This window comes from Pholcus phalangioides, unplaced genomic scaffold, assembly GCF_987345545.1.
Source record: "Pholcus phalangioides strain wild (caught in Gottingen) unplaced genomic scaffold, Ppha-v1.0 ptg000014l_1, whole genome shotgun sequence".
Lineage (NCBI taxonomy): Eukaryota > Metazoa > Arthropoda > Arachnida > Araneae > Pholcidae > Pholcus > Pholcus phalangioides.
In genome coordinates this window covers 27,141,186-27,154,083 of record NW_028301607.1, presented here as the reverse complement: position 1 = coordinate 27,154,083, position 12,898 = coordinate 27,141,186, and positions in this window count along the sequence as shown.

Here is a 12,898-nt window from a genome sequence, read left to right as displayed (position 1 = left end):
GGAATGATTTCGTATTCAATGAAATAAGATAATTCTGAAACATGATTTCGGAATTGAGAAAAACTCTCATTTCATTAACGAAAATTCAACATTATTGTTTGATACAATAACCAATCAATTTAATGATCTGCACACACATCCCACAGTATTCAATATCAGTATAAAAATTTGATTTTGGTGGCAGCACAGGGGTTCATGTATTCGTCATCCATCATACAAAAATTCTCAATCAATTGAATTGTCAATGATCATATTATTATCAACAAGATTTGAATATTATTAACAATTATTGACAGAAAATTGCTTCAAAATTGATGAAAAATCTGCATATATCACAGGCAAAAAGTTTCTTTTTGCTTGCGATATTATGCAGAATAAAGAAACGTTGAAGATAACGTGAGAGATTTTACTCTACAATGATGACTAAGATTTTTATTACCCAAAAACCGACAGAATATGCTTCATAAAAAACTCACTTATGCTCTAAAAAAACTAAAAAACTATACTTTTATAAATTGGCTGACCACATTCCTCTTACCATTGCCAAAAATATGATTCCAAAGGTATACGAATAAAATTTTCCAATAGTTGCTAATATCACCGAAAAATCGCCAATCATTGCCAAAAAAGATTTCAAAGGAACTATGTAAAATTGCTAATTATTTGCTAAAATCGCCAATTGTGGGGGAATGAAACTAGGGAAGAGCGAGCTAATGGGAAAAACGTCCTTTTTCATCGTTCTGCTAAAACATGCAAAATAATGCTCTCAAATATGAAAGTATGCCTGAAATTCTGAAAAAATCAGGAAAAAAATACCTCAAAATTACCGAAAATCATTTAAAAAAAAAGCCCTAAAATTACGGGAATTCATGACAAAATGCTCTATCACGTAAAAATAGCGAAATATGGCAAATACATAGACGAAAGGTCATAGAGATCCGAGCCCTTAAAGATGACCGACGTTTTCGCGCATTCATTCAAACAGAGCACCACTATCTGTTGGGCAAATGTCAGAACTATTCCTTCATCTTTTTGGTTTTGAAAAAATCAAACCATTTCCACGCTAGTCTTTGCTAACACCACAAGGCACCACTACTAAGGCATTGGAAAAACGCACAATGGAAACCGAAAAAACAGCCATAACTCAAAAACTTGCGAATGTAAATATACGAAAATTTTAGAGCGATAATTAAAAGGGCAACTAAACATTTTGATTTCTGCTGCACTGTCTCAGGAAAAAAAATTGTTGAAATTATACAGTAAAAGTCAAAACCCCTGGGAAAAAACGTGTAAGAACCCTCGTGTGTGTGCTTTTTATGACGTCGGGGAAAGAAATTTGCATTTTTCCCAGCCGAGACTGTTTCGGTCAGTTAAGGGCGGTATTCACCGACATGGTTTAAACCAGTGATTCCCAACGTGGGTGTTAACACCCCCCTTGGGGTACGATGGAAAGTTCCAGGGGGGGGGCGGTAGAAGCTACGGGTATAACGTAGGATCCTATGGGTTAGATTGCTTTGGCGGGCGATGGGAGAAAAAAATTTCTGAAGAAGGGGGGCGATGGGACAAAGAAAGGTTGGGAAACTATGGTTTGAACTATAGTCACAATTTTTTAATAAGGGATCGACAAGGCAGCATATTTATTGGACACATGAAAAAATCGAAATACTCGCTTTCAGAGAAAATGCGATGTCTGGTCATGGAATTCCTAGAAGATTTAGACTTAGTTTCATAAATGGGCAGAAGAATTCTGGACTGAAAGCTTGTGCGGAAATGCTTTTTTTGTCCTACCGTTCGTCAGTAAAACACGATTATTAACAGTTACTGCTTGAAAAACAAAAAAAAATTAATGTAATTCCATAGGGAGAAATACAACTTGCCCTAAACACGTCGAACTGTGCACAACCTCCCCCCCCCCCCCATAAAACAATACAGAGAAAAGTGATGTGAATTGGCCAAACAACATGTATCTTTCGGTGCCAAGTGTGATAAGAATGTTTTCTTCTACCGCCCCCCCCCCGGAACATTCCATCGCCCCCAAGTGGGCGTTAACGCCCATGTTGGGAATCACTGATTTAGATGGATTGATAATTTTAATTGTTCCTGACAAGCCAATGACAGAGCCATAATTTAGATACATAGGCATATCAAGTCAGTTTCAGCAGAATTTCTGTTTTCTGAGGCATCTCTCATACTTTTTAGGCCGGGATTATGCAATAAAAGTTTGATAAAAGATCTCTTACAAAACTTGAAAAACAATACAGAGGACAACACAACCAATACGCCTTTTGGTTACATTCTTTTTCTTACATTACTCTTATTGGTTGAATTTTTCAACTTCTATAAAAGAAACTTTTACCAAACTTCTGTTGTATAATCCCATTCTTAGGCCGGGATTCACTATAAAAAATTTGATGAATGTCCTTTCATAAAACTTGAAAAATACAATCGATAACATCATCGGCTGCATTTTCTAGAATGTAACTAATAACCTTATTGGTTTGATTTTATAAAAGGACTTCATAAAGTTTTATAAAAGGACTTTTATCAAACTTCTAAGCTGTAATCCCGGTCTTATAGACAGTTTTTGGACGAGCACGACAATGCTCCTGTACATGTTTCGAAGTTTAGAAAAGGTTCAAGTTTGAAGCCAATTCAAGTGGAACTTGTCCAGTGCTCGTTGAGAAGTCCTTTTCTTAATCCTGTCGAGCACTTGTATAGCATTTTGACTCATGAAGGGTATAGAAATGGAGATGGATCGATTGCACTGGAAGGTAGGCGTGGCTATCGAATTGCACTGCCCCACTCTTGTTATCTATGTCCGAATTGCACTGGACACCCCCCCCCCCTTCCTCCACTTTCCTGCTGTTACTGATAGTGTTGAACCTTTCTTTACCCTCTCGGCATTATTTTCTTTTCACACCTTACCCAGGCCTAGGACTGGAAGTGGCAAGTGTTTAAGAAATTTTGTAGAATTAAATTCCCTTGTCTTCTGTTGGGACGAAATTACCTCATCTTATTTGTTTTATATTCAATTTCCTTATCGTTTAACATGATTTCTCTGGGTTGTTATTCTATCCATAGCCTCTAAATATTGGTATATCTCATGTGTTCTCTATTCTAATAACTGTTTTATTTTTTTTTATATGTTTTCCATCCGCTTTACAAATTTCTTGTTTGTTATCTTCTTCACGATATGGCCACTGTTTTTTAATGCATAAAAATCCACGTAGAATTGTTTGATAACTTCTATAAATGCATAGATATTGGAATGAGGTGCACTAAACCTTCTAGGGGTTAGTGCGCCAACCTCTCGACGAGTGTAAAAAACAAGCCTGCCGTTCGGAATCGGCAATAAATTGTAGTTCCCGGTCTAAAATTAGTCCTCGTGTGCAGAAAATGACCGTGGTGGGACAAAAATGACCAATGGTTGCACAACTAGTTATTTTAATGTCTTATCTCAATCAATGACATCCCGATTATAAAGAAAAAACCGTGTCTCTTTCTTGATTAAAACAAAATTTTTACACATAATTTTCAACTGTCCTTTACACTTTTCTCCAGGTTTTCACCTTTTTTTACTGTAATTTAAATAATTTTTCTCTTTAGCACCACTCATTAAAACTATTTCCACTGAAAAAAAAGTTTAAATTTTTTCATATACTTACATTCGCAGGTTTTTCGAACTATGGCGATTTTTCGGTTCTCTTTAAACGTTTTCCCACCACCTTAACCAACCTTACATGCACCCTGTGTGCTCATTTCCTAATACCACTTCTGTACGTTCATCGTTCAGTGGAATGTGAATTTTCTTTTCAAATTTAATTAGGATCGCCGGTATTATTATCATTATTTTCATTGGCATCAACGGCAGAGAATTTTTCTACACACACACACACACTATCCGAATCAATACATGACTAATTGTAGTCAATGGAGACAGAGTGAGTGTAGGACGTTGTCCATTAGCTACTCCAATCAGTGCTTCGACTCCACTTTTGCAGCTCCAGTAGGGAAAAATATGGACCCACACACAGACTTCCAGCCTATTCTAATGAACTTGCGTGTACGAAATGGCGGGCATGAGGCGACGGATGTCTACGGCAAATTTGCCTGATAATAACATGAAACGCCGAGGGGGAAAAAAAACATCGCGTCCCCGTAGTAACTAATTCTATTTTTTGTTTGGGTCACGGCTCTCTCTCTCTCTCTTTATGCGCAGATTCCATAATAAGTCCATCTCGGCGGACATTCGCAGAGACATGAAACGGATCGATGTCTCCGAGGAAGGTCTTGGCCACCTCGTTTGTCAGCCTCGAACGATTCCCAGGTTTTTGTGGTTTGAGTTGCGGTGTAATAACTGATTTATGTCTATTGGGATGTTAATTCGAGTGACCATGTCCCGTTTTTTTTTTTTTTTATCCCGTGTTCATCAAACTCAGTGTTTACTGAAGTGGGAAATGTACCGGAATGCAGCGGGGTTGGGTAATAGCAATAGTGGTTACGGATACAATAAAGGATCCCATGCAATCTCCCAAGAAGAGGGCGGTGAAAAAAAAAATTTCCCGAGCAGTTGGGGCGATGAACAGAAAAGTTCTGGAAACTATAGTCGATGTCAGGGATGGCAAACTTTTTTCTGTTCGGGGGCCACCCCAAAACGGGGCGGTCAGCTGAAGCATTCGGGCCAGAAGTTGGCCGCTGAAAAAAAAATTTAGCTTATGTCTATGTCGTCGTTTTCGATAAAAATGCCCCGTTTTTCTAACCTAGCTGAATTATCGTCATCATCTTCTCCCTGAGATTACCTGTATTTTATAAATGTGCCAAGTGTTTATAATTAAAAAATAATGAAAAATGTTTATCATGTCCAACATGTGTGAAACGGGTGCGGTAACCTAGGTCGATGAGATACTCGCCTGAAGTACCAAAGTATGTGTTTAGAGGTGTCGCGCGAGTTCGATACCCGGGGTTCGTTTTTTTGTCAGAAACTTTCCTGACGCAGGAGTAGAACAGAAACGGCGACATGACACCAAAATCTCGATGAGTATAAAAAAAAAAGCTGCCAGCTGCCGTTCGGAATTGGCAATAAATTGTAGGTGCCGGTCTAATTAGCACTCGTGTGTAGAAAATGACCGTGCTGCGACAAAAATGCTCACCACGTGAGAAGTACAGTCTGACTCACTGCGAATTTGCTCCCATAATTTTTCATTTTATTCGGATTTAACCACGTTCCTGATTAAAATTGATTGGATATTCGATTTTTGCCTGTAAACTATGGGGGGGGGGAAAGAAGTCTATTGTCAAAACCTTCTATTTCCCCGACCCTACAATGGGACAATACATTACTTTCCAGTCTCCTGATAAGAGTTATATCGGACCGTTCTGGAGGAGAAAAATAGTACGTAGTGAGCCTGCGTGTCTCTAGTCCAATACAGTGACGATACCTCGGCTAACGAAGTTAATTCGTTCCGGTATCACGCTCGTTAACTGAAACGCGATTTCTCGTAGGTTTCTGGGGAAAAACGTTTAATTTGTCCCAGGCACTGCCCAAAATTTAATGTTGATTTTTTTAACACCAAGGAGCGCTAAATAAAAGACGGCTGGAATGAACAGCTTCAAATTGAATTGATGAGAGAATTTACGCGCGTTGAACTATGAAAGACCGGACACACTCCCCAATTTCCCATCTCGGGGAGATATCGAGGCATTTCCGAAGAATGGTGTATCGGGAAATTTATTAATTTATGTGGAAATATATCAAACAACGCGGTATCTCGTATCTACATCATGAGAATTTACTGGAAGATGAGATACCAAAGTCTTTTCATTTTACTCCATGTATGCAGCCAATCCAGCTGGTGTTCGGTGTCAAGTAAAACTGGCGTTGACGCAACCTAGTCGAGTTCGTAGTGAGGTTCGTCCCATTCATTAGTGATTTGGTCAGCTCATTTCTCTGTCTGGCATATGCAGATGGAAAAATATAAGCGCAGGCATCTTCAACACATTGCCCGAGAACATTATGGTGCTCCCTGAAGCACCCAGAGTGCTCGATGCTTGTTTCTGATTTGGTGGTAGCGAGCACTTTATCAACGTTCCAATTAAAACCACCTTGTTCAAATTGCATTCAGAGATTGAAATCATCCTGATTCCGTACATTCGTATGCCAAACTTGCTGTAAGGGTACTTTTCTTTTGGTGTTGGATAAAAGGGCAGTGCTCGCGACTAGAAAAAAGGTTGAGGACCTCTGTGTGACCTAGATTGCCCAGGCTACTCAGTTTGATGCTAAGACATGAACTGAAAGAATGCGTGCTCTGACTATACATGGGCTCCTTCTATTTTTTATTTTTTTTTCAGTCCATTTTCTATCAGCTGAATCGTTGAATTTACGTGAAATGATTCAAAAACGTTCGGGAAGAGAAGTGAAAAGGAACATAAAACATATATGTGGTATATCAATCAAACATCTTTGACGCCATCTGTCGCATCTGAGATGAAGCTTTTGTCATTTTTCAAATTAGACCGGTTTTTATCACCAACGGAGCGTATTTATATGATTACTATCCAAGTTTTCATAAAATAAGTAAAAAAATTGTAAGTATTTTCGTTTACTTCAGACAAGATATCTATCAATATTTTTAAAAACAAGATTACATAAGAAATAGTTCCTCTGTATAATTGATATAAAATGTTTAGTGATAACATCTTGAGTGAGAATGGCCATAACAGCAAATATGGCTCCGCCAAGAGCGACCTTTCAGATATTTCGGGCAAAAAAAAATTGTTTTTTGCTGAGGTATCTCTAGATTCGCACAACTGTGTCTCAACGGGAGGGCATAACGGGGCCCAGGGCTCCAAAGTCAAACAGAGGGCCCTCTATTATTTGATATTAATTTTACTCATTCTGAATTATATATATATTTTTAATTTTATGCGAGTTTTCATCTCAAAATTCTTTGAAATTAATTTTTTTTTCAAAAAAACGAATTTTTATCCATTCTGAGAAATGACTTTTCCCATTAAATATGGCTTTTCATTAATTCTGAGATAATTTTTATACACATAATAAAACATTAATTTCCTTCAATTCTGAAATTTTTCTGTAAATATGAATTTTCATTGATCCAGAAATATTTTTCCAGCAGACATCAATTCAGAAATTATTGTTTTTTTCCATTAAATAAAGAATTTCCAGGAATTCTGGAAAAGAATCCGAGGTGAGCATTAGTTAACCGGGATTGAGTGACAGTAATTCTGATGATGATGATTGTATTACGTGACAATCATCAGAATTAACCGAATAACAGATGCCGAAATATCTTTGTTAGGCGAAAAACCGAGGTATGTTACTGTATTACGTTTTTGATAGATGCTGCCATCTAGTTTCCAACTTGTTACTGAATAAATGCGTGATAATAGTACGTGTGTTAGTAATTCTGTGGGTCTGTCGCTCGCTTTGACGAGATTTTTTTTTTCGTAGTGTGGGGGGAAATGGCTCGCGTTCGCTATACATAGACATGAGGAAGCAACTCTCTCCAGAAGAAAATGAATCGCGAAATGTTTCCAAGAACGTCATCACAAAGCAAAAGCTGATATGGAAAGGAAATTCCAAAGCGATTAATCGATTCAAAAAGGACGGGAAGGAATCGAAATTACACACGAGGAAGACTCTCTCTTTCTACAACATCACGTGATTATGACCCGCGCTGTCGTCGTTTTTTTTTTGGGAAAAAATACATTCTGTGCACATACCATTTTCAAATATATCCGGATTATGAATGACGCGTGTGTATTTAAATGTAAAAATTCATGTAATTGCGTAACAATTTGAGCTCGTTTCATCAACAAGGAAAAGAAATGGACGCTATGTGTGGATATCCATGTACAATATAATTTCATTACTTGTGCAATGTGTGTGGAGAGAAATATATATTTCTTTGTATAATATATCATTTTTCGGCAATGTTTTATAAGTTTACGCAAGTATACTTTTTACTAAATACAAGCGCCATCGCAAGCATATCACATTCGATTCTGGGAAAATATACGCACGTGTACGCTATAGCATAACTTTGGAGTATTGTGAAGATCAATTTCGTGGGATTTTTCCCCTCAGAAACTGAAAATTCGTTTATATATATATATGTATACACGTGCTATTCTCCAAAGCACACGTTTAAGATGAGTCGTATACGATGTACGCGTAACATAGGGCAGTGTTTCTCAACCACCGGGCCGCGATCCAGTACCGGGCCCTGACATCATTCATACCGGGCCGCGAATGATCAGCCGTTTCACTTTTCCTCATTCATTTGCCGTTGGTCTCGTGTTTGATTGGGCTTTCCACTCACCAAAAATGAATGAAACTGGGCCGTGGGCTTGCCAAGGTTGAGAACCACTGCCATAGGGTACATGAAAACGACTATATAATTTTCGACTACAGTCGAATCCCGTTATGACAAAGTCCGAGAGACCGGGGAAATCACTTCGTTATAACGAAAAATTTCGTTATAAAGGACTTCCAGCTTTTTGCATTGTCCCCATGTGAACTTATCATGGGGGAATTAGAAACGTGTTCGTTAAAACGAGATTTTCGCTATAACGGTATTCGTTAAAACGGGATTCGACTGTACATATCATTGCAATGGATTATTATATTAATGAAATCGATGAAGTTATATTGCCGTGGCGTTTCCCAATTGGTGTCACACGGAAATTTATGGTTCTGTGGAAAGTAGTAGTGTCTATGGATATCATTTTATATATATATAAGGATACCGTAGGCAGGGTATACCCACGACACAGTTCCACATTGCTCGAGCGCAGTGATTCCCAACGTGGCCGTTAACGCCCCCCCCCCCGGGGGCAGTGGAATGTTCCACGGGGCGGCAGAAGCTACGGGTATAATATAGGATCCTATGGGCTAGATTGCGTCGAGGGCGATGGGAGAAAAAAATTTCTGAAAAAGGTGGCGAGAGAGAGAGATGGGACGAAAAAGGTTGGGAAACTATGTTCTAGTGGCTCGCGGCACATTTACAGATCACTTAATGACCCACGGTATATTCACAAATCATTCAGGTGACCTGCCGCGCATTTTCAGATCACTTAAGGCATGTTTATAGATCATTAAAATGACCTGCGGCACAGTTCCAGAGCACTTAAGCGGCATACGACACGTTTTCAAACCAATGTAGTAGCCCACACTCGCCTGAAGGTTGAGCAGCCTTTCCGCAGGGCACGGATATCGTTTTAGGGCTTTGTAATATTTTGATATTACAGTCGAATCCCGTTATAACGAACTCCAAGTGACGGGAGAGACCATTTCGTTACAACGAAATTTCGTTATAAAGGAATTCCGTGTTTATGCATTGTTCCTTGGTAAATTTATCTGGAGGGTAAGAAAAGTGTTCGTTTAAATGAGAATTTCGCTATAACGGTATTCGTTAAAACGGGATTTGACTGTATTTCTAGGGCTCCTTAAAACGTAGGCATTGTTACGAGGGTTCCCTGGCACATGGCTTTTTTTTATCTCAATTGTACCCTACAATATGGAAATTTTTTCCAATAGTTCTCGAATACGTTAGTATTATGAATTTGCCAAGGCTTCCCAGGACGTGGATATCATTTCTAGGGTTTACTGGAAAAAATGGTTATTATTTAAAGGGTTCCCAGAGCATGGATATTATTTCAAGAATCCACTGGAATATGCATATCGTTTCAGGGCCTAAGGCGTTATTTTAAAAGCCCAAAAAACGTGGGTATTATTTCAAGGTTTTCCATGGAGAAGTGGTGATTACTCTATTCTCCTTCGATCAATGCTGATCAATTTTGATCACGCTGGACAAAAATAATGCCCATGCCAAGTCAAGCTCCCACCTAAGTGATCAACTGACACCTAATTTTTCTGATAGATGCGTACGATCGATTTTGACATACTTGGATCAATCTCCTATTATTTCGTTCAATTTTGATCACGTTCGACATTATTCGATCGGTAACTAATCACTGAAGATAATGCTCGATACCTTCGACGATGTTGATCATATTCATCACTTTTCGATCGATAACTGACAGCTGAGGATCATGCTCGATGCCGTCGACAATGTTGGATAAATAGGGACCACTTCCCCAATTCGTTCGATCAATGTTAATCACGTTAAACACCTTTCAATCGACAACTGATTGGCTGAAGATCATGATCGATGCCGTTGACTATGTTGATCATATTCGTTACCCGTTCAATCGATAATTGATCGCTGAGGATCATGTTCGACACCAATGTTGATCATTCGGTATCACTACCCTTCGACAATGTCGATCACGTTCGACATTATTCGATCGATAGCTGATCGGTGAGAATCATGCTCGATGCCTTCGACATTTTTGATTAATTGGGATGACTCCCTCTATTTCTCCGATCAATGTTGATCCAGTTCAACATTTTTTTTGATCGACAACTGATCATGCCTTCAACAATTTTGATTAATTTCCGAACACGTGCAACCCTTCGGCGAATGCTATTCAAACTGGATAAAGCCTAACAATATTGATCACCCTCTAGACCACGCTCTAATCAATCACTCCAACAACCCCCGTCGTCGGCTGTTCCTCGAATCAATTAGTCTCTCGGCGGAGTTAATCTTGAAACAGTTCCCATCGCAATGGAAATTCTCGAAGATGAGGATGGTAATCACATCGAAACTCTCAAAGACATCCTCGAAATCTTCGATTGATTTGGACATGACCCTGAAAGAATCAATATCGGCCTCATCTAAAAATACAATCTCTCGATTTCTAAAGTATATTTAGAAATACCTCGAAGAAAACCCATTCCTCAAGGTTAGTTTAAATTGTTTATTCTTAGATACCCCTTGTGTGATGTACTTACTGATACGTATCTGTCTGAAGGGGTTTTTTAAGTTGTGACATTTATCGGAAACCGTTTATATAAATGACATCGTTCCCTAAGAAACAAAATGCTAGAACATCCTAATTCAAAAAATGCGATTTTTCCAGAACGATTTCGAGATTTAATCATTGCGATCGAGCTCTAGGCTATGGAGGGTACTCCAAGGAATACGCCGTATACCCGAGTCACATCAACGTAAAACCGATAAGAACTATCGGTTAATCGAAAACGTCTGGCGTCTTTCTTACAAGGGATGGATTATAGATATATGTTGGTTTGGAAAGTTTTATTGTCCAATTAGTTAGCTCTTTTGCCGCTAGGTTTGGGTGAATCGTCTTGGAATCGATCGGCGTAATGCGTGGTGGAGTATGAGGTATGTAGAGCTTGGATTTTTTTTTTTTTTTGGCAGTTATTTTCTTTGAAATGTAACACGGGGTGCCGTTCGTCCACTGGAGGCTACTAGGAGCGAAAAAGTGGAATAAGTCGCGCGTATGCGCAGATTGAGCCGCGTGCAGCGTTCGCGACTAGATTCTGTTTTGCGGACAAGCTGAAATCGAGACACGACTCTACGCTACGCTTATCGCGCGCACTCGTGGCGCTGTTCTTGGGTCGCAGATTTTCGTGTCCCACGTGCACGATTTTTCGTATTCGGTTGGTTTCTCGTTTGAGTGTTTGTTTTTTTTTCAAAATAAACAGCCCCATGAGAGATGGAGTTCATAACCTCGTAGGGAATATTGCTTAATATCAACGTTATTTACATGTGAATAGGGTATTAACAATTATTTCATTAATTGATTTCGGAATTATTTTATTTTTTTCTCTGAATTTTATTGAATATTAGAATTGTTCTTTCATTAGTTTTGACTTTTCATTTGTTCTAATTTTTCATTCTCACTCCGGGATTCATTAATTTCAGAGAATTCATTATGGGATTCATTAATTTCAGAGAATTCATTATGGGATTCATTAATTTCGGAATTCATTATGGGATTCATTAATTTCGTTATTCATTATGGGATTCATTAATTTCGGAATTCATGTGGGATTCATTAATTTTGCAATTCATTATGGGATTCATTCATTTCGGAATTTTTATTCATTGCGTGATTGGTTACAAATTTTGAATTGCCATCAATTCTGAATTTTTATTAATTCTTTATTTATTCCAAATTTTATTAATTTTCAATTTTTATCCGTGAGGGATTCTCATTAATTTTTAATAATCTTGAATTTTTGTCGATTTTTATGAATCCGCTTTTATTTTTTTAACTATCCCACGAAATAATTTTCCTCAAAATTTCCAAATCAGGCTTTATTTATGAATTTTTATTAATTATGATATTTCATTGATGGGGGAATTATTTTTCATTAAATCTGAATTTTAATTATTCATATTTCCCTAATCTTGGTGCCCATATTAATCTAGTTGTTATTCTTCATTGAGTATGAATTTTCAGCAGCTTAGGAAATTAGACTAATAATTTCAAAAATCAAATCAAATCAATTGAATTGACATCAATCCTTTCCTTCATTTGTTTTGACTTATCATCAGTTCGAAATTTCGTCATTCATTATGGGATTATTATGATTATTATTTTCCATTAATTTGGAATTTTCATTGATTCCAATTTCTATTAATTATGTGACTCGTTCTAAATTCTGAATCAAATTTTCAGTCTCCAAAAAAAAATTCCAGGGTTCCGGGCCCTCGATCCAATTCAAGTATCATATTATTCTCACCAGTTGGGTTAACGTCTTAAACGTTTATGGTTATTCAGAGAACAGAAGTAACATGGATTCAGGTGTGGACTAAACATAAGAAGAGTAACGGTTACATAAAGAAATGTCCTCCCCACTTGTCAATACAAGATTCATTGAAAGACTGGTTATTTGTAGAGACGAAGATTACAAAGAAGAAAATTCATCACATCCACGGGGACTCAAACCCCGGTCTCTCGAGATTCCGGCAAGCGAGAGACCGGGGTTCGAGTCCCCGTG